The 22139-nt window shown below is 45.3% G+C and overlaps 1 protein-coding gene across 3 annotated transcripts in view; it reads right to left on the minus strand.

Annotated features, from left to right (window-relative positions):
- MYO18B (myosin XVIIIB) overlaps positions 1-22139 on the minus strand; it is a 549955-nt gene that overhangs the window by 504958 nt on the left and 22858 nt on the right. The gene's annotated exons all lie outside the window — the stretch shown is intronic.

The raw sequence follows: 22139 nt of genomic DNA on the forward strand, positions 1-22139 counted from the left end.
ACACACACTCACTCTCTCTCTCACACACTATGTCTCACACTGTATCACATTCTATGTGTCACACAGTCACTCACACACTCTCTTGGTCTCAAACACTCAGTCTCACAGAGAGTCTGTGCCTCACACACACTCTCTCTCTCTCGCACACACTGTATCTGTGTGAAACACACACTCTCTCTCTCACACTGTTTCTCACATACGCACTTGCACACACTCGCACCCAGACTCACTCTCTCTCTATCACACACACACACATTCACTCTTTCTCACACACAGTCACTCTCACATACACTCTCTCAAACATACACACTCTGAGGAAAACCTTGCTAGCGCCCGTTTCATTTGTGTCAGAAACGGGCCTTTTTTTACTAGTTATTTATATTCTCAAAAATGTCCTTGTCATTCTTTATAGTTTGCATTCATAAGAGAGTAATATGATATCTCTTAAATTCAAGAATAGTACTTAGCTTTTTGACTATAAGCCATGCAGACTACTGCAATGGAGTTTATGCGGGATGCAAAGAGTAACTCATAAAGAAACTACAGACTGCTCAAAACACAGCAGCCAGGCTTATATTTGGAAAACTGCAATTCGAAAGTGCCAAACCCCTCCGAGAAAAACTGCACTGGCTCCCAATTAAAGAACGTACCCTGATCCACAAAATTATCTATGGCGAAGCCCCTTGATATATGACCAACCTTATAGACCTGGCAACCAGAAACACAATCAGACCATCATGAACATACTTAAATCTTCACTACCCTAGCTGCAAGGGACTCAAGTACAAATCAATTTACGGATCCAGCTTCTCCTATATAAGCACGCAACTATGGAATGCACTACCGAAAGCCATAAAAACAACGTACAACCACCTTAGCTTCCGGAAATCACTAAAGACCATCCTGTTTGAAAAGGCATACCCTACTGACCCAACTTAAGTGCCTGAAACCAGCAACACAACGAAACCAAAGCCCGTAATGAACACTGTATAACTCTTCTTCTCTACGATTCTCCTAATGTGTCTGTAACACATGAACCTCTTTGATAATAACATCACTTTGTATTTATGTGGGGTACAAATGTAACAATAATCAATAAGTGAATCTATTATAACCAGATGTAGGATATCAAAAAAATGGAAGGGGGGAAAGACCTCAGACAGGTGATAATCAGCCATATTGCAGAAATTACTTATAGAGAATCATCGGTCACAATCCAACCTCCTCCCTTATAAAGGACAAATATTTTTTAAGAGAATTTTTATAAAAAGAATGCTACATCCACCGTGAAAATCAAAACTTTCAAGACATCAAAATGCGAAAACACTTAGCTTGAAGCAGCGTAAAGGATGGGCTACCCCGCCCAATAGACCCGTTTCGCCGGTGGGGCTTCTTCAGGGGAAAGAATGCCCAATTAATGATCGCTGCTTACATAGCAATTAGTGATGTCTGCTGGCAGCTCAAAATGTGCACAGCAGCCCCATTTTAAGCTGCCAGCCAAATAGTATACTATGCCATACTTTTTATTGAATATTTTCACTTTTGTAATTGCCCATGTTTGATCTATTCTTACTGTACACCACCTTGAGTGAAATCCTTCAAAAAGGTGGTAAATAAATCCTAATAAATAAATAAATATCAAAGACCATTACTACTAGATGTACGCAGCGCTGTACACTTGAACATGAAGAGACAGTCCCTGCTCGACAGAGCTTACAATCTAATTAGGACAGACAAACAGAACAAATAAGAGATAAGGGAATTACTAAGGTGGGGGTGATACAATAAGGGTACTGAACAAGTGAGTAGGGGTTAGGAGTTAAAAGCAGCATCAAAAAGGTGGGCTTTTAGCCTAGATTTGAAGATGGTCAGAGATGGGGCTTGACGGACCAGCTCAGGAAGTTTATTCCAGGCATATGGTGCAGCAAGATAAAAGGAACGGAGTCTGGAGTTAGCAGTGGAGGAGAAGGGTGCAGATAAGAGGGATTTACCCAGTGAACGGAGTTCCTGGGGAGGAATGTAGGGAGAGATGAGAGTGGAGAGGTACTGAGGAGCTGCAGAGTGAATGCACTTATAGGTCAATAAGAGGAGTTTGAACTGTATGCGGGAACGGATAGGAAGCCAGTGAAATGACTTGAGGAGAGGGCTAATATGAACGTAACGACCCTGGCGGAATATTAGTCATGCAGCAGAATTTTGAGCAGATTGAAGAGGAGAGAGATGGCTAAGTGGGAGACCTGTGAGAAGTAAGTTGCAATAGTCTAAGCGAGAGGTGATAAGAGTGTGGATGAGGGTTCTGGTAGTGTGCTCAGAAAGGAAAGGGTGAATTTTGCTGATGTTGTAGAGAAAGAAACGACAGGTTTTAGCAGTCTGCTAAATATGTTTAGAGAAGGAGAGGGAGGAGTTGAAGATAACCCCAAGGTTACGAGCTGATGAAACAGGGAGAATGAGTGTGTTATCCACAGAAATAGAGAATGGGGGAAGAGGAGAGGTTGGTTTAGGGGGAAAGATAAGAAGCTCAGTCTTGGTCATGTTTAGTTTCAGATGGCGGTGAGACATCCAGGCAGCAACGTCAGACAGGCAGGCTGATACTTTGGCCTGGATTTCGGCTGAGATTTCTGGTGTGGAGAGGTAGATCTGGGAGTCATCAGCGTAAAGATGATACTGAAAACCATGGGATGAGATCAGGGTACCAAGGTAAGAAGTATAGATGGAGAAAAGAAGAGGTCCCGGGACAGATCCCTGAGGTACACCAACTGACAGTGGGATAGAAGTAGAGGAGGATCCACTAGAGTATACACTAAAGGTACGCTGGGAGAGATAAGAAGAAAACCAGGCAAGAACAGAGCCCTGAAATCCAAGTGAGGACAGCATATCAAGGAGTAGGCTGTGATCAACAGTGTCAAAAGCAGCAGATAGATCGAGAAGGATGAGGATAGAATACAGACCTTTGGATCTGGCCTAAAACAGGTCATTGGAGACTTTAGCAAGTGCTGTTTCAGTGGAATGAAGGGGTGAAAGCCAGATTGAAGTGGATCAAGAATAGCTTGAGAGGAAAGACAGTCAAGACAGGAAAGGAGGTGTAAGCTTGCGTTTTTCACACTGAAAACTGAGTCAAGAGAAAACCTGGCTTGCAAATTCATATCCTCGCTACCATTGAATCCCATTTCTGTTTATGCCGCTGCTTTCCCCTCAAAAGTCATTCCATGCATCCACCACCCTGTCTGTGAAGAAATATTTTCCAGTGCTATTCCTTGGAGCTTCATAACACAACCTCTTTTTCTAACACATTCGATCCCCTGCAAAGGGATTGCTTACTACAGCCCCTGTGCCTCATCTTGAATATCTGTCATGGAATAATGGTCATTACCCTCCTCTTTCTTTTGCCTTATAAAGCTTTCATACAGATCAGATGTCAGGAGTATATCACTAGAATTTCCATCTAGACGAGGCTGTGGGCCTGTTTTGTTTTCATTTGTTTTTGGTTTTTTTTTTTTTTTAAGTTATGCCGACCTTAGAACTTGTTATTTTTGTCACTGGCACTACTGACAAGGCAAGTCAGATGTAGGCATTAGTATTTTTTCCAGAGGAGAATTAAGGACATTTTAAAAGAGACAGAGTGAAACTTGCTCCTATGTCTTGATTCCAATCATTAGTCAGTCAGTTTTAAATATTCAGGCTCTCGTCCCACTAAGAAATATAATACTTATTTGAAGGTTCGTTGTAAACAAAATTTGACCCCAGGAAATTCCTTCAGGGCTGTGGATGCTGCACTGTGAGTTTCAGAACCCTCCGTGGATATGTTGTTACAGCAGTGTTTCCCAAGTCCGGTTCTTGAATACCCCCTGCCAGTCAGGTTTTCAGGATATCCACAATGAATGTGTGAAAGAGATTTGTACATAATGGAGGCAGTGTATGCAAATCAAGTTCATGTATATTCATTGTGGATCAGTGGCGTTCCTAGGGGGGCTGACATCTGAGGCGGATCGCCAATGCACCCTGCCCCCCGGGTGCAGCGCCCCCCCCCCCCCCCGGCGAAAGAACCCCCGATCCCCCGGCGAAAGAACCCCCCCCAGGTGCACACCGCGGGGGGGGGGGGTGTTGCGCGCCTGCCGGCTCTTCGTTTTCATGCTCCCTCTGCCCCGGAACAGGAAGTAACCTGTTCCGGGGCAAAGGGAGCATGAAAACGAAGAGCCGACAGGCACACGGCACCCCCCCCCCCCCAGCGGCGTGCACCCGGGGCGGACCGCCCCCACCCCCTTGGTACGCCACTGTTGTGGATGTCTTGAAAACCTGACTGGCAAGGGGTACTCCAGGACTGGACTTAGGAAACACTGTTGTAGACCAATGGAGTAGAGACATTTCTAAAGTTGTGATTCAATTGCTGCTCTTAAAATGTGTCAGACCATGTTTTCTAAATCTGCCTCAAAGTACTTGAAAGATGTTGGTGTAAATCCCCACTGGAATAATGTAGATTAAGGGGGAGAGTTATCGACATGGCTACCCTTAAAATGGGTTATTGCAGTGGTTCCCAAACCAGGTCCTGGAGAAACCCCAGCCAGTCAGGTTTTCAGGATATCCACAATTAATATTCATGAGATAGATTTACATGAGGTGGAGGCAGTACATGGAGATCTTTCTCATGACTATTTATTGTGGATATCCTGAAAACCTGACTGGCTGGGGTTTCTCCAGGACTGGTTTGGGAACCACTGGGTTATTGTACTTTTAACCCAGGTTGTTAGTAATTAGGGACCCTGTTCACAAAGCCGTGCTAGCGGCTGCCACACGGCAATTCCGACACAGCCCATTCAAAGTGAATGGGCCGTGTTGGAAGTACCGCACCGCCAAACAGGGGCCTAGGTATCATTGCACAAAATGGAACCTGTGCCAAAATATCACATTAGTGGCAAAATAATCCCCTGAAGATAGCCCATGTTGATAACTTCCCTCCTAAATTGTAAAATTCATTTGTCAGCATATAGTACAGCTACTGTAACTGCTAAGATGGGTCATTATTCCATGAGTTTTTCCTCTCAAGTCTGTGAAAGTGTTATTTTAAATAGTTAAGCAACTGATACTATTACATTCATTATGTGTTATTCCAGTCCAAATAATGATTTATTAATCTTTCATTGCGAGCAGTTTGCTAAGGGGATCCTTTTACTAAGCTGCGTAGGCGCCTATGCACATCTAATGTGTGTCAATTTGGAATTACTGCCCAACTACCAAGTGGCCCTTGCGGTAATTTTGTTTTTGATGTGCGTCCACTACGTGTGCAGGAAAACGTTTTTTGTTTTCTGGCGTGCGGCAGAAACCGGGCAGTAATCGTCATTCTATGCGTGTAGACGATTACCACACAGTTAACGCGCGAGACCTTTCCGCTAAGTCGATGGCTGGCGGTAAGGTCTCAGACCCAAAATGGGCGCCTGTCAATTTTTATTTTGCCGTACATCCATTTTCGGCAAAAATTTCTAAAAGACCTATAGAGGTCTATAAAATAATGAGTGGAGTTGAACGGTTAGATGTGAAGCGTCTGTTCACGCTTTCCAAAAATACTAGGACTAGGGGGCATGCGATGAAGCTACAATGTAGTAAATTTAAAACGAATCAGAGAAAATGTTTCTTCACTCAACGTGTAATTAAACTCTGGAATTCGTTGCCAGAGAATGTGGTAAAGACGGTTAGCTTAGCAGAGTTTAAAGAAGGTTTGGACGGCTTCGTAAAGGAAAAGTCCATAGACCGTTATTAAATGGACTTGGGGAAAATCCACTATTTCTGGGATAAGCAGTATAAAATGTTTTGTACATTTTGGGGATCTTGCTGGGTATTTGTGACCTGGATTGGCCACTGTTGGAAACAGGATGCTGGGCTTGATGGACCTTTGGTCTTTCCCAGTTAAGACAATACTTATGTACTTTTTACAGGCGCGCTGAAAAAAATGGATCTGCATGAGCCCAAAACACGCACCTACACTAGCGCAGCCCATTTTTCGGCGCACCTTAGTAAAAGGACCCTTAAGTGTTTTTAGCTAGAGTCATTAAGGGGGGAAGTTATCAGATGTGATATTTTACCGTAACTCATTCTGTTTTAGCCCAGGTCCCATTTTATGCAATGAGACCTAGTTACTAATAACTTGGGCAAACAGTAGCCAACATTGATAACTTCCCACTTTTATCATCCAAGCCTTATATTGACAGCTCTCTGATTTATCCATGGACTTCCTGTATCCATTGAATTATGAAGAGATTGAAAGAATCTTAAAAGGAACTCAAATTTATCCCTTAAATCTCTTGGATTCACATTGCCCTGTGGGCCAGCACTTTACAAAACCAGATCACTGTACCAGTGATTTCACAGTAAGAATCCTGAAAGGTAACTTTAAAACAATACAGGAACGTAAGACCTTTAAAATCAGAATGATTGAATATTTTGACACCCAACAGACAGGACTTAACAAAGATCTGGGTTTTCTAGCCCATTATAAACCATAAAGTTGTATTGCTCTGTTTATCAACCTCCTCTCACCTATCCACCCCCATCCTGTTAGACTATCTCTGAAATGCTTTGATGTTCCCGTGCATACCTCCTACCCATCCCCACCCTGTTAGACTGTCAATGAAATGCTTGAATGTTTTACTTATATATACTGTCATCTACCACATTTGTTTCTTTCCGATCTGACGAAGAAGGGCAACCTTCGAAAGCTAATCAAGAAATGTATTAAGTTATGTCCAATAAAAAAAGGTATCATCTTATTTTCTTTTCCATGTTTTATTTTGTTTGATTTCTATTGATTACCTTTAAAAGTGGACTAACACGACTACCACACCACTATTCATAGTTGATGAAACAGGCCAGAAATGGCTTAACCAGTGGCGTACCAAGGGGGGGGGCGGTGGGGGCGGTCCGCCCCGGGTGCCAGTGGGTGGGGGGTGCTCCGCTCCCGCCGCCTCCCGTGGCCGTTCCCATGGCGCCGCACATTAAAAAAACCGGCGAAGCAGCGTTGCAGGCAGCGCCTCGCGCCCTGCTTGTAAAAAAAAAATCAAATCTCCTTCCTTCTCCTCCTCGTCTTGACGTCTTGACGCCGACTCGGGCCGAGTCGACGTCAAGACGTCAAGACGAGGAGAAGGAAGGAGATTTGATTTTTTTTTTTTACAAGCAGGGCACGAGGCGCTGCCTGCGACGCTGCTTCGCCGGTTTTAACGGGACTGAGGTGGGGAAGGAGAGGGGCGAAAGGGACTCGGGTGGGGGTGTTCAGAGGGGAGAAGGGGACAGGGGTGAGGGTCTCAGACAGGGGAGGGGAGAAGGGGACTGGGGTGAGAATCTCAGAGGGGAGAAGGGAAGGGGAGGGGAGAAGGGGACTGGGGTGGGGGTGTTCAGAGGAGAGAAGGGGACTGGGGTGGGGGTCTCAGACAGGGGAGGGGAGAAGGGGACTGTGGTGGGGGTCTCAGACAGGAGAAGGGGAGGGGAGAAGGGGACTGGGGTGGGGGGTGTTCAGAGGGGAGAAGGGGACTGGGGTGGGGGTGTTCAGAGGGAAAAGGGGAGGGGAGAAGGGGACTGGGGTGGGGATCTCAGAGGGGAGAAGGGAAGGGGAGGGGAGAAGGGGACTGGGGTGAGGGTGTTCAGAGGAGAGAAGGGGACTGGGGTGGGGGTCTCAGACAGGAGAAGGGGAGGGGAGAAGGGGACTGGGGTGGGGGTGTTCAGAGGGGAGAAGGGGGCTGGAACTGGGGGCTGAAAAAAGGGGCAGAGAGAGAGAGAGGGGACAGATCCTAGATGGAAGGGGGAGCGAGAGGGAGGGCAGACCCTGGATGGATGGGAGAGGGAGGGCAAATGGTGGATTGAAGGGGCAGAGAGAAAGGGCAGCAGTGGATGGAAGGGACGGCAGAGAGGGCAGACACTGGATGGCAGAGAGAGAGAGAGAGTGAAGACAGATGCTGGATGGAAGGAAGACGGTGAAAAGAAGATGAGGAAAGCAGAAACCAGAGACAACAAACTGTAAATAAAATATATTTTTTTTTTTTTTTTGCTTTAGGATAAAGTATTGTAGATGTGTTAAATGTTTATAATAGAACATGTAAATAAGGTAATCTTTTTATTGGACTAATTTTAATACATTTTGACTAACTTTCGGAGAACAAAACCCCCTTCCTCAGGTCAGGATAGGATACTGTAACAGCACTATACTGTACTGACCCGAGGACGGAGGTTTTGGCCTCTGAAAGCTAAATGTATTAGTCCAATAAAATGGCATTATTTTACTTTCTATATTTGTTTTATTTCTATTTGTTAATTTGTAAAGTGGTGATTGGTACTTGTTAGGGTTTTTTTTTCAAATTTACATCTGCTGTCTTTATATTTTGCACAGTACCGGTACTAGGGGACAGTTTCTGTTTCTGTGGCATTGCATTTTATGCAGAGTCTGGCATTGGGGGTTCAGTTTAATTTTTGTCTAAATAGAAAGTTTATGATTACTTATTCTATACTGGATTAGGGTGTATCTGTGTTTGTGAAAAAGACATGGCTTTCAGTTGGCATTGACTGTGCAGGATCTACGATCTGTACTATTCTGTCTGGTTTCGTTTTACAATAGGTGAATTGATGTTCTAGTGCTCACTGTAGTGTTTAAGATGCTTTCCTTTTCCTTGTGTGACTCATAGAAATTACTGCTTATGGTATGCTAGAATTGCTCTATAGGTCCTGAGTGTTTTGTATTCTCGGCATGCCTAGTACTGGATTTGGGGGAGGGGGGGTGTTAAAAAATGACCGGCCCCGGGTGTCAACTACCCTAGGTACGCCACTGGGCTTAACAGACTAATTTACAGGTTATTGATATATCTTTTCTGCAGGGAATAAAATGTCATCAGTATATTGGTAGTATTTTATGCAAACTTCTTCATTGCAGAACTGGAATTGAGGCCTTTTTGAATATTTATCAGACTTAGGGGCCCTTTTACTAAGCCGCGTAATTGTTTACGCGTGCCCAATGCGAGCCAAAATGGAGTTACCACCCGATTACTGCATGGCTCTTGTGGTAATTTCATTTTTGGCTCGTGTCCAATACGTATGTCCGAAAGATATTTTTTATTTTCGGGCATGCGTAACGGACGCGCACCAAGTGGCATTTGATGCACGTAGGTCATTACCGCCTGGATTCTTTACCGCTAGGTCAATGGCTGGTGGTAAGGTCTCAGTCCCAAAATGGATGCGCGGCAATTTTGATTTTGCCACACATCCATTTTTGGCAAAAAATAAAGGCCTTTTTTTTTTAACAGGTGTGCTAAAAAATGGATTGGCGCACGCCCAAAACCCATGCCTGCACAACCACAAGCCATTTTTCAGCGTACCTTTGTAAAAGGACCCCTAAACCGGTACGTCAAGCTCCATCTCTGGCCGTCTTCAAATCTAAGCTAAAAGCCCACCTTTTTGATGCTGCTTTTAACTCCTAACCCTTATTCACTTGTTCAGAACCCTTATTTTATCATCCTCACCTTAATATTCCCTTATCTCTTGTTTGTCCTGTTTGTCCTAATTAGATTGTAAGCTCTGTTGAGCAGGGACTGTCTCTTCATGTTCAAGTGTACAGTTCTGCGTACGTCTAGTAGCGCTTTAGAAATTATAAGTAGTAGTAAACCCCTAAAATACCCCTAAAATGTATATTGATGACATTTTTATGATTTTGATTGAGGGAAGAGAGACTCAAACAATTTTACAGTTCTTTCAATACATTCCATCCTACAGTCAAATTCAAAATTGACTACTCAGAAAAATAGTCAATTTTCTAGACACCACAGTTTCTATCAACAGTGGCTATAACAAACATCCATAAACAGGAAATTAACGGGGTCTTAACTGCAGCAGGGCCCATTTTATTCCTAAGGGCCCTGCTGTAGATAACTCGAGCTAAGCTTTAGTAAAAGACCCCCTAACTGACAGATGCAGCTACCTCCATAACTCCCCTTCCACCCTTCACATATATATTTTTTAAAAATCCATTATACACAGCCAAGCCACACAATACCGTAGTATCTGTTCTGACCCAAGAGACAGAGATAAATAACTTACAAATCCTGATGGAATCCTTCAAACAAAAAGGCTACAACCCCAAAATAATCTCAAAGAATATTGCCTCTTCCCTTAAAACACCCAGGGAAAAACAATTGCGGTACGAAGAAGAGAAAACGAGAGAGAGAGAAAACGAGAGAGAGAGAGAAAACGAGAGAAAGAGAGAAAACGAGAGAGAGAGAAAACGAGAGAAAGAGAGAGAGAGAAAATGAGAGAGAGAGAGAGAGAGAGAGAGAGAGAGTCCCCCTTGTAGTGACATAAAATCCAGAGCTGGAAAATATGACAAGAATCATACAAGATCTACAGCCACTATTCAGGGTGAATTCTAAAAGAGATATTTCCAGCTCCACCAGTACTGGACTTCCGACAACCACCTAATCTGAAACAAAAATGAATGAAAAGCAAGCTCCCAATAGAAGCTCAAAAAGAAGAGACTGGCACATGTCCCTGCAATATACCAAACTGTGCCAACACATTTCACAGGATCCCACAGTCACTCACATGGAAAAAACATAAGGGGATCCTACACATGCTGATCTTCAAATGTGGTATATATCACTCAAAGCAAAATGTGTGAAGAAGGGTGCCATATAGTAGAGAGAAGCCAGATGCTACTACTGGATGGACCGTACAGATCTTTATCTGCCCTCATTTACTATGTTACTACTACTAATCATTTCTATAGCGCTACTAGAAGTATGCAGCACTGTACACATTATATACAGGTACTTTCTCTGACCCCAGGGGGCTCACAATTTAAGGCCCCACCTGGAGTATTGTGTTCAGTTCTGGAAGCCGTATCTTGTTAAGGATGTAAAAAGAATTGAAGCGGTGCAAAGAAAAGCTACGAGAATGGTATGGGATTTGCGTTACAAGACGTATGAGGAGAGACTTGCTGAACTAAACATGTATACTCTGGAGGAAAGGAGAAACAGGGGTGATATGATACAGACGTTCAAATATTTGAAAGGTATTAATCTGCAAACGAACCTTTTCCGGAGATGCGAAGGCGGTAGAACGAGAGGACATGAAATGAGATTGAAGGGGGCAGACTCAGGAAAAATGTCAGGAAGTACTTTTTCACGGAGAGAGTGGTGGATGCTTGGAATGCCCTCCCGCGGGAGGTGGTGGAGATGAAAACGGTAACGGAATTCAAACATGCGTGGGATAAACATAAAGGAATCCTGTTCAGAAGGAATGGATCCTAAGGAGCTTAGCCGAGATTAGGTGGCAGAGCCGGTGGCGGGAGGCGGGACTGGTAGTTGGGAGGCAGGGATAGTGCTGGGCAGACTTATACGGTCTGTGCCAGAACCGGTGGTGGGAGGTGGGGCTTGTGGTTGGGAGGCAGGGATAGTGCTGGGCAGACTTATACGGTCTGTGCCAGAGCCGGTGGTGGGAGGAGGGGCTGGTGGTTGGGAGGCGGGGATAGTGCTGGGCAGACTTATACGGTCTGTGCCAGAGCCGGTGGTGGGAGGAGGGGCTGGTGGTTGGGAGGCGGGGATAGTGCTGGGCAGACTTATACGGTCTGTGCCAGAACCGGTGGTAGGAGGTGGGGCTGGTGGTTGGGAGGTGGGGATAGTGCTGGGCAGACTTATACGGTCTGTGCCCTGAAAAGGACAGGTTCAAATCAAGGTACGGTATACACAAAAAGTAGCACATATGAGTTTATCTTGTTGGGCAGACTGGATGGACCGTGCAGGTCTTTTTCTGCCGTCATCTACTATGTTACTATGTTACCTGGGGCAATGGAGGGTTAAGTGACTTGCCCAAGGTCACAAGGAGCTGCAGTGGGACTCAAACCCACTTTCCGGGATCAAAGCCCACTGCATTAACCATTAGGCTACTCCTCCACTAAAGATAAGAATCAATTTATGCAGTCATCATATTAAACACCACAATGCCAAACAGGATGTTACCTCTGTGGGACAGCACTTTACAAAACCAGAGCACTGCATCAATGATTTTATGTTGAACGTGTTAAAAGGAAATTTAAAGAAAATCCAGGAATGTAAGACCTTTGAAGTCAAAATGATGAAATATTTTGACACCCATCAGATAGGACTTAACAAGGATCTGGTGGCCTGGTGCTCAGAACCTAACGCCAGCACTAGATGTGATTAGCGCCGGAATAGCGCCTGCGTTAGGGTGTGCAGAATGTTCGGAGGCATTAACGCTACGGACAACGTACACGCCAAAGACGGCCACAAGAAGCATTAAAATGTAGTCAATCCTACGTAAATGCGATCCTTAGCTATTCCCTCCCAACGCTCAGAAATAGCGCGCAAACCGAACCCTTCCCTTACCACTGAAAACCTAATGCCAGCATGGACCTAGTGGTAGGGTGTCCGGAGAGAGATTAAACAACCCAGTACTGGCCTCGTGATTCTGTGAATAGCAGAGGGGGAGAGATGGACTGTCGCAAGCACCCTGAACTGTACCGGGTCCCTTTCTCTCTTTATGCATCCTGAGAATAGGCTCATTATTAGGGCAGGTGGTGGAGGAGCTGCTCAGACAGGCGTCAGTGGTGAGCACTTAGACTGAGGTGATCGATACAGGGTCATGGTGGGGATGAGGAGCACAAGTACAGAACGAAACCCTTTCATAAACCCTGTCTCTTGTGTTGTCCAGTTCAAAGTCCTTGTTCAACCTGAAACATATAGTGTGGGGTCCCTGCTCCCCAGTTTGACTGGATATGCGCCAGGCACGTTCCTCCCCTTAACTATGTGGGATGTAAAGAACAAACATTAAAGAAACTTCAGAATGCTCAGAACACGGCAGCCAGACTTATCTTCGGAAAAACCCGATTTGATAGCGCAAAACCCCTCCGAGAAAAACTACATTGGCTCCCAATCAAAGAACGTATTACTTTCAAAATCTGCACAATGGTTCACAAAATCATCTACGGTGAAGCCCCGGGATACATGACAGACTTGATCGACCTACCAACTAGAAACACATTTGAATCATCACGAACATACCTAAACCTGCCCTACCCAAGCTGCAAAGGACTCAAATACAAATCAACTTACGCGTCCTACATAAGCGCACAATTGTGGAACGCACTCCCAAAAGCCGTGAAAACCACGTACGACCACCTACACTTCTGGAGAATACTAAAAACATATTTGTTCAAAAAGGCATACCCTACCAACCCAACATAAATGCCTGACCACTGCAACACAACAAAACCAAAATACGGTATGGACACAACACAGCTCTTCCATGTATGACGCCCCTATGTGGCTATACCACATGAACTTTACCTTATCTCACATGGCAATACCACACGAACCTTATCTTATCTCTACATCACTCTGTATTTGTCTACACTGGAGTCTGCATTCGCATCTCCGGCACTATGTAAGCCACATTGAACATGTGGGATACAAATGTAACAAATAAATAAATAAAATAACTTCCCAATGCTCAATGCTAACAGCGCATATAATTTGCATGCTATTACTGTTGATCATTGGGAAGTTCTTTTCTGCGTTGTTCCCTACAGCTCTGGAGCTCTAAGCGTCAGCCCATGAGTTTTCTATTACATTATAAACCATAAACTTATACTGCTTTGCCACTCTTTTATCACCCACCCATCTCTCCCTATGTCACACCTACCGAGCTCTCCCTGTTTCTCACCTAACCCACCCCTACCCTTTTCCTGTGAGACTGTCACTGGAAGATTGAGGAGGTCACATGCCTTAATCCCTCCACTGGACAGCTGTTCAAGCAAAGCACTTTTTTTAATCTGGACATGCCAAATACCAAGTCTAAATAACAGCATCCATCTTCAGCATAGAAAGCCCTTCCCCTTCTGAAATCAGAGCTGGACATCCATGTTTTGGCCCCTCCCTAGTCCTACCCAAAACATGCCCCCCTTGCCGTAAGGATGTACCGCAATTTTAGGCGTCGGTATCCAGCTTTATAAAATTGGGATTTTGATGTCCATGCAATGTCTAAATGCCAGTTTTCCGATGTCCAAAACACAAATAGAGCTTATAAAATTTGTGTCATTATGATTTTATGTTTCATTATCACTTATTTTTGTCTATTAAAATCAATGAGGTCAGCAATGAGCATATTGCTGATAATATTGTATATTTCCATCCAATTTTTACCAAGGTTGTAAGCACTGACGATATCTCCCCATAGATGCTGTTTCATTTCAAATAAAAGCACTTACCTAAAAGGCAGGTCACCATTGAATTTGAGCCTTTGTAAAACACACATGTAGATGTACAAAACGGGCTGTTAACAGGGAATGAAAAGCTATTTCTCTAAACCATTAGCCTTAGCTATAAATCGGCCTAGGAAACTCATCCAGATAATATGAGGATTAGTCAGGCGTGGGTTGTTGACCTTTGAGATTCAGGTGGTTTAACATTCAGACAAAGACTTTGACAATCACTGTATACAATTAACATCTCACAATTCCCTCAGATTTGGGGACAAGGGTTTCTGGGATTATGCGACTCAGAGTTGCTGGTACTATGGAGAGAGCAGAAACCTCTGAGTGATCATCATCTAAATACTTCAGGCCCCGATGATCAAAGGTAAATATGGTCACGAGATGCCATTAGCTCCCGCATTTTCCATCACATAAATGACCAAACCATGGAATAACACAGGGTTCATTCAAATTAGATTTAAATGAGTTCTGCGGTATTCTGACTGTATTATTAAAGAACAGCACTCTGATCGTACAGGCAGGATAGGAGCTGGCATTAGGGTTAAGCTTTGCCCCCCCCCCCCCCCCCCCCCATTCAAGCCAGGCAGCTCAGGCTGTCACTGTCAGCCCAGGCTGCCACAGTCAGTCCTGGGGGTCCAATGGACCCCTGGACTGCCTTGGTGGCCTAGTGCTCCCCCAAGCCCCCCCCCCCACCCTGGTCAGCCCCCCCCAACACAAAAAAATAACTCCTTGGTGGCCCAGTAGGCAACATACCCCCACACCCCACACCCATCCTGGTGGTCTAGCAGCCCTATCATCTCCCCTGCACTTTGTATTGATGGATAAGGGATTAGCACTCCTTCCTCCTTCCAGTGCCGCCTCCAAAATGGTGGCACCCTGCCCAGTTTTTGATTTTTGTATTTCTATCTTTTGTCTCTCCTTTGGGAATTTTCATAGTTGATAAGAATTTTGATAGGCAGATACTCTAACTCCAGCGCTGTTCTGAACAGCGCCCTAAAATACCACCAGAATAGCACAGAACTCCTCCTTAACGTTCAATGCTAATGAGATGCAAATATGGGCGCACAAATAGCGTTGAGCATTAGGGAGTTCAGCGGGAGGATTGTGCTTGGTGCATGCGCAGAGGAGTTCCCTGGTAAGCTTGGTTCCTGAGCGCATGCGCCTGGCAAAACCCCAACGTGATGCACACACTGGCGTTTGTTTTCTGCGGCCAAATTATTCTCCCCTTATATGGTAGGGAAGCCGCGCATATTCGTCTCTCACGACCAACGCAAGGGTTTGAACAGGCTTCCTTCTGCTTCCAAAAGCAATCAAAACCAAGAGATTTTGAAGAACCAATCATGAGAAATCCAACACCTTAAAGACTGATCTGACCTGGCGTTATTTTTTACAGCAGTTTTGTTTGGGGTGCTCTTTTATTTATTTTTTTTTATTACATTTGTACCCCACGCTTTCCCACTCATGGCAGGCTCAATGCGGCTTACATGGGGCAATGGAGGGTTAAGTGAGTTGCCCAGAGTCACAAGAAGCTGCCTGTGCCTGAAGTGGGAATCGAACTCAGTTCCCCAGGACCAAAGTCCTCCACTGTTGCTACTATTTGAGATTCCACTAGCAACATTCCATGTAGAAGTCGGCCCTTGCAGATCACCAATGTGGCCGCGCAGGCTTCTGCTTCTGTGAGTCTGACGTCCTGCACGTACGTGCAGGACGTCAGACTCACAGAAACAGAAGCCTGCGCAGCCTTCTACATGGAATGTTGTAAGTGGAATAGCAACATTCCATGTAGAATCTCCAATAGTATCTATTTTATTTTTGCTACATTTGTACCCTGCGCTTTCCCACTCATGGCAGGCTCAGTGCGGCTTATGTGGGGCAATGGAGGGTTAAGTGACTTGCCCAGAGTCACAAGGAGCCGCCTGTGCCTGAAGTGGGAATCGAACTCAGTTCCTCAGTTCCCCAGGACCAAAGTCCACCACCCTAACCACTAGGCCAGTCCTCCACTCCACTTCTGAGCATTGGGGAGGAATTCAAAATGAACTCATTTACACGAGCTTGATTACATTAATTCATTTCAATTCAAATCAATCCTTGTATACTGCTAATATCCCCTTCCCAGGATTCAGTGCGGTTTACATTCTAGGTGAGACGGAAGCAGATAGTGTTAGTGTGAAGTATGAGAAACATTAAAGACCATGCCCCGGGCAATAATTCTATTTTTGGCACGCGCCCAAAACATGCGGTAGAAAATACTTTCTATTTTCTACCGTGGGGCGCTTACCCTGCAGTAATGGGCAGTTGGTGCATGCTGGAAACTTACCATCCGGTTAGTGCGCGAGACCTTACTGCTTAAGTCAATGGGTGGCATTAAGGTCTCAGGCCAAAAATGGGCGCACGCTGGTTTTCATTTTGCTGCACGTCCATTTTCCGGCACAATAAAAAGAAATCTCTTTTTTTCCAGGTGCGCTCAGGAAATGGACCAGCGCAGGCCATTTTTGGATATGCCTTAGTAAAAGAGCCCCTAAGGAAAGGATAATGGATGATACAAGGAGGTAGAAGCCATGATGGATTGTTATGGGTTTTTAGCCTCTTCCTGAAGTTGAGGTAGCTGTTTTCTGTTCTGATGGGAATAGGTAGAGAGTTCCATATTTCAACTCCAAGAACGGGGAATAGAGAACTGAAAATCTTCCGATTTCTAATTGTCTTTTGGAACAGTGACGTTAGCATCAGTTGTTGTTGTTGTTGCTTCAGTCTGTTAGACTGGACCAGACATAGCAAAGCGGTCTTAGTCAGCAGTTCAGAGGTGAAGCCCTGTAGGATTTGAAAAACTAAACAAGCAGCTTTGAACCTCAGTCTTTCTGCTATGGGACATAGGAAGTTACATCAGAGGAGGGCGGGACACAGTGAGGAAAGGCCTGCCTGAGGCGATCTGCCACTTTCGCAAAGAAGGCGCTGCGCTGCTGTTTTAGAGATTTTTTTTTTTAAAATACAGAGAGTCGGACGACAGACAGAAGGGAGCTGAGGGTAGGCAGGTGGAGACGGGACTGCAGCGCCAGCGGCCTGAGAGCAGGAGAGGGCGAGAGACTACGGCGCTGGGCCCTCCGTGGTGGCCCAGGCCCAGGGAATTTTGCCCCTCCTGCCTCCCCCCTCTCGGTGGCCCTGAATGAAACCACAAATTCCTAGCATCCACTTGTCTAATCTCACAGCCAATGGTAAAAACTATAACAGTCTATATGCCCCTTTTACTAAGCGGCAGTAAGCCCAACATAGGCTTACCGCTCGCTAAACAGGAAGTACCGCTGAGCTACCGCAGCAGCCTGGCGGTACTTCCAACCCCTAGCATGCCGTCATAGGTTGAAATTTCCAGCCAAAACAAATCATCTTTGGATTTGGTGATCAGAACAAAGTATTCCATTTGATTGATCACTAGTATCAGAGATACATCATCTCTTGGTTAATACTTAAAAAAAAATAATCCAAGGTATAGTTTTTGACCAGGCCTTAACTAAGAAGGCCAAATGGAAGTAATCATTAAAAAGATTTGTGGGCATCCCTATTAATTACACCAGATGAACAAGCCAAACAGAGGGTGTGATTAGCATACATAGAAAGTACACAAACAAAAAAAGCAATACTGGGCCTTCAAGACTGAGACAACAGGATTATTTTATTGATAAATGACCCGACACGGGTCGCATAAGACAAGGCTAATGCGGGAGTTCTCCTATATCGCGGCTGTCCTTTTTGACAGCCTCACTTCGTTTTTATGGATTTTTCCATCACTCTTTTTCGGAGGCATTGGATAGACACAAACAACACAGGAACGTAAGACCTTTGAAGTCAGAATGATTGAATATTTTAACACCCAACAGAAAGGACTTAACAAGGATCTGGGGTTCCTAGCCCATTATAAACCATAAAGCTGTATGTCTCTGTTGATCACCCTCCCCTCACCTATCCACACCCACCCTGTTAGAATATCAATGATATGCTTTGATGTCCCCATGCATACCTCCTACCCACCCCCATCCTCCCACCCTGTCAGACTGTCATAGTAATGCTTGAATGTTTTCACTTATATACACTGTCAGCTAGCACATTTGCTTATTTCCGATCTGAGGAAGAAGGGCAACCTTCGAAAGCTAATCAAGAAATGTATTAAGTTATGTCCAATAAAAAAGGTATCATCTTATTTTCTTTTCCATGTTTTATTTGGTTTGATTTCTATAGATTCTACATGGAATGTTGCTATTCCACTAGCAACATTCCATGTAGAAGTCGGCCCTTGCAGATCACCAACGTGGCCGCGCAGGCTTCTACATGGAATGTTGCTAGTGGAATAGCAACATTCCATGTAGAATCTCCAATAGTAGCAACATTCCATGTAGAATCTCCAATGGTATCTATTTTACTGTCATAGTAATGCTTGAATGTTTTCACTTATATACACTGTCAGCTAGCACATTTGCTTCTTTCCGATCTGAGGAAGAAGGGCAACCTTCGAAAGCTAATCAAGAAATGTATTAAGTTATGCCCAATAAAAAAGGTATCATCTTATTTTCTTTTCCATGTTTTATTTTGTTTGATTTCTATTGATGATTTTGCACCAGATGAAACCATGTTTTTCCAAGGCTAATTTTGTCCAGGCTGTCATCTTGCTGCATTTTGATTATTGCAACAGTACCAAGGCAGTACATCAGGTTCATGACTCTTTTTACCCTATTTAGGATTGACTAAGAAAGAAGTGACACTTCATCAGGTGGTACAGAATACTATGACTAAGCTGATCTTCGGGGGTAAAAGCTGAGAGGTGCTCTCTCTTTTTCGGTATATTTACACTAACTTGAATTATGTTTTGTGCTCGGTTTTTAAGATACTGCGTGGCAGAGGCGTAGCCAGATAGCCAATTTTGGGTGGGCCTGAGCCCAAGGTGGGTGGGCATGGAATTCCCCCCCCCCCTCTCCTGGTACCCCTCCAGTTTGCTCTTCTCTCCACCCCTCCCTGCTCACAAACCCCAAATATTAAATACTTGAACTGGTGGGGTCCCTAAACTCTGCCAGCTGAAGATTTCCTCCTACTACTCGAGCAGCCAGCAGTAGGGGCGTATCTGAGGTTCGGCGGTAGGGGGGGGCAGGGGCTAGATTGAGGGGGCACATTATAGCCCCCCCTACCGCTGTCAGCCCCCCCTACTGCCGTCAACCCCCCCCACCGCCGTCAACCCCCCCCTACTGCCGTTAACACTCCCTCCCTCCCCCACCTACCGCCGTCACCTACCCCGAGGTCCGCTTCCTCCGGCTTTTTAAAATATTGCTTCAGCTGGTGGGGGACCCCAACCCCCCGCCAGCCCAGCCGCAATCTTTAACTTTTTCATCCTCATCGTGCAGCGCGCTGTGAAAGCTGCATGCATCTTTAGTTCCAGTTGGATGGAGTCTGAAGTCGCAGCACGTTGACGTTACAGGCCCCTGTGGCCCCACGCAGATACGCCCCTGGCCAGCAGCACTTGCCTCAAATTGATGCTGCTGTCGGCAGGCCATGCATGCTCAGTGCTTTTGCATGTGTGAAAACTGAGCATGTGCAGAAGGGCCGGTCTTAGTGTCAGCTCAAGGCAAGTGATGCTGGCTGACATTTGAAAGAGCGCTGGCTGACCAAGGACAGAAAATCTTCAGCTGACAAGGTTTGGGAATACCCTCCAGCAAGAGCAAGTGTCACAATTTTGGATGGGCCTGAGTCCAAAGTGGGTGGGCCCTGGCCCACCCAGGCCCACCTGTGGCTACGCCACTGCTGCGTGGGCTGGTTCCTTCTAATGTAGCCCCCTTTTACCAAGCTGCAGCAACAGAGGACCTACACTGGCATCGGCACATGTTTTTTATGCTCGCCGAGGCCCCCATTTACCGCAGCGGCTAAAAGGGAAGTCTGTCTTTCCTGCAGAAAATGGCTGTGTGGAAAGTAGAGCACTTGCCGCGTGGCCATTTTTTGGGGGGGGAGCCATTGGTTCAGGCTAAGCTTGATAAGGAGTGATCCTGGCTCCCTCCCCCCAACACTTGGCTGACTCAGCTAAAACAGTAAGAAAATAAGGAGACATTTTACTAAATCATATTACGCGCTAACGCAAGCTTAACATGAAAAAAGGCCTACTGCAAAACGTGTTCTAGTGTTTTATGCTAGTTTGCTTCTTAGCATGCACTAATCACACACTATTTTTTATATGTATTTTTGGGGAGGGGCTGGGTATAGAAGCATTATCCAGCTATCGTGTCCCGATTAGCGCATGCCAATTGCATAACAGATAACGTGGGAATAACCCCTACAGAAGAGACAGTAAGTGCTCCAATGTTTTTTGGTTTTTTTTTTTGCAAGCCCCACGCACTATAGGAAAAATTAGCATGGAACCTTCCAAAAAGTTTTAATATATTGCCGCACACGGAAAAGTCCCGCATTAGCATGCACTCTAAGCCCAGATTTTGCCACACCTTAGTGAAAGGGTCCCAAAGTCAATAAAAAAAGAAGCAGACTTGGCAACAAGCAAAACATTGACAAGTTGTTAGTTTTTGTGTCATTTTTCATAGCAAAACGTCAGAAAGGGGTGCTTTTACTAAGCTGCAGTAAAAAGTGGCCACGTGCTAAGGCAGACAGAAAATAGCTGTATTTCTATTTTTCTTATTGTGTAGAAATATCTGTGCATATGATAGCTGCTTCTTATGAAAAATGGAATCTGTGTATTCTTTAACTCCTGAGTGAAGCAGAGTTTGGCCAGCTTTGTATTATTAGGTGGTTGTGTGATAACAATAGCAGCCTGCCAGGGAAAACTGATAACAAGTGAAGACATCAGCAGCATACCAGAAGGGTGAAGATGGACTACAGACTCTAGGGTATAATGTGCAGCTCAGAGATAAGAATGGAATGTGAAACTGGCATTTCTGAAGGAATGGAAATGAGAAAGTAAATAAACAAGGGGGTAGGGTATACTTCTATACCCTAAGTAAGTAGTTAACTGCAGATTCAGCGGAAACCAGGAAGGTAGGAGGGGATCAGCAGACGTTGAGCTTTGCACTATACAGGTAGAAGTGAAAGAAAGGAGAGTATAAAAATAAGGCTAAAGAATGAGGAGGAGGGGAATTTAGTAAAGCCAATCAGCGGCTTGCTGTAGATTTTGCATTAGTTCCCCTAAAGCAAAATCTGGGTCTCTTCCTTCAGGAAGGAAGAGAAACCAGTGGCATTCCTGGCGTTCCTAGCTTGGATTGCACCCGGGGCGGATCGCCGATGCGCCCCCCTCCCCCCCCGGGTGCAGCGCCCCCCGCCTGCGAAATTACACCTTCCCCCCCATCCCGGCGAAATGACCCCCCCAGGTGCACGCCGCCGGGGGGGGTGCCGCGGCGCACTCCTGTGGGCTCCGACTTCGCTAACTTCGCTCGTTCGCTGCAGCTCCCTCTGCCCCGGAACAGGTTACTTCCTGTTCCGGGGCAGAGGGAGCTGCAGCGAACGAGCGAAGTTAGCGAAGTCAGAGCCCACAGGCGCGCACCGGGGTACACCCCCCCCCAGCGGCGTAAACCCAGGGAGGACCACCCCCACCGCCCCCCCACTTTGTATGCCACTGAGAGAAACAACTGCTTGTTACAGAATATGTTTAGGAAATTGCAATGTAATTGGCTTTATCTGATTGGTGTCTAACATAGAAGTTTTTATTTAAAAAAAATTCCTTTTACAAATTGATTCAGAGTATATCTCTTCTTGTTATAATAAAACAGATAAGATTTAAAATGTAAAAGAGTGAATCCATGGAGAAGAACCCCCCCCCCCCCTCAAAGGTTTAGCCCGCACAGCCTTCCACTGATTATCCTTCCCAGGGTTTGGGGAAGGGGGGGTAAACAATTGCCATGTGCTAATATTG

Source organism: Microcaecilia unicolor, chromosome 11 (assembly GCF_901765095.1).
Source record: "Microcaecilia unicolor chromosome 11, aMicUni1.1, whole genome shotgun sequence".
In the NCBI taxonomy this organism is placed as follows: domain Eukaryota; kingdom Metazoa; phylum Chordata; class Amphibia; order Gymnophiona; family Siphonopidae; genus Microcaecilia; species Microcaecilia unicolor.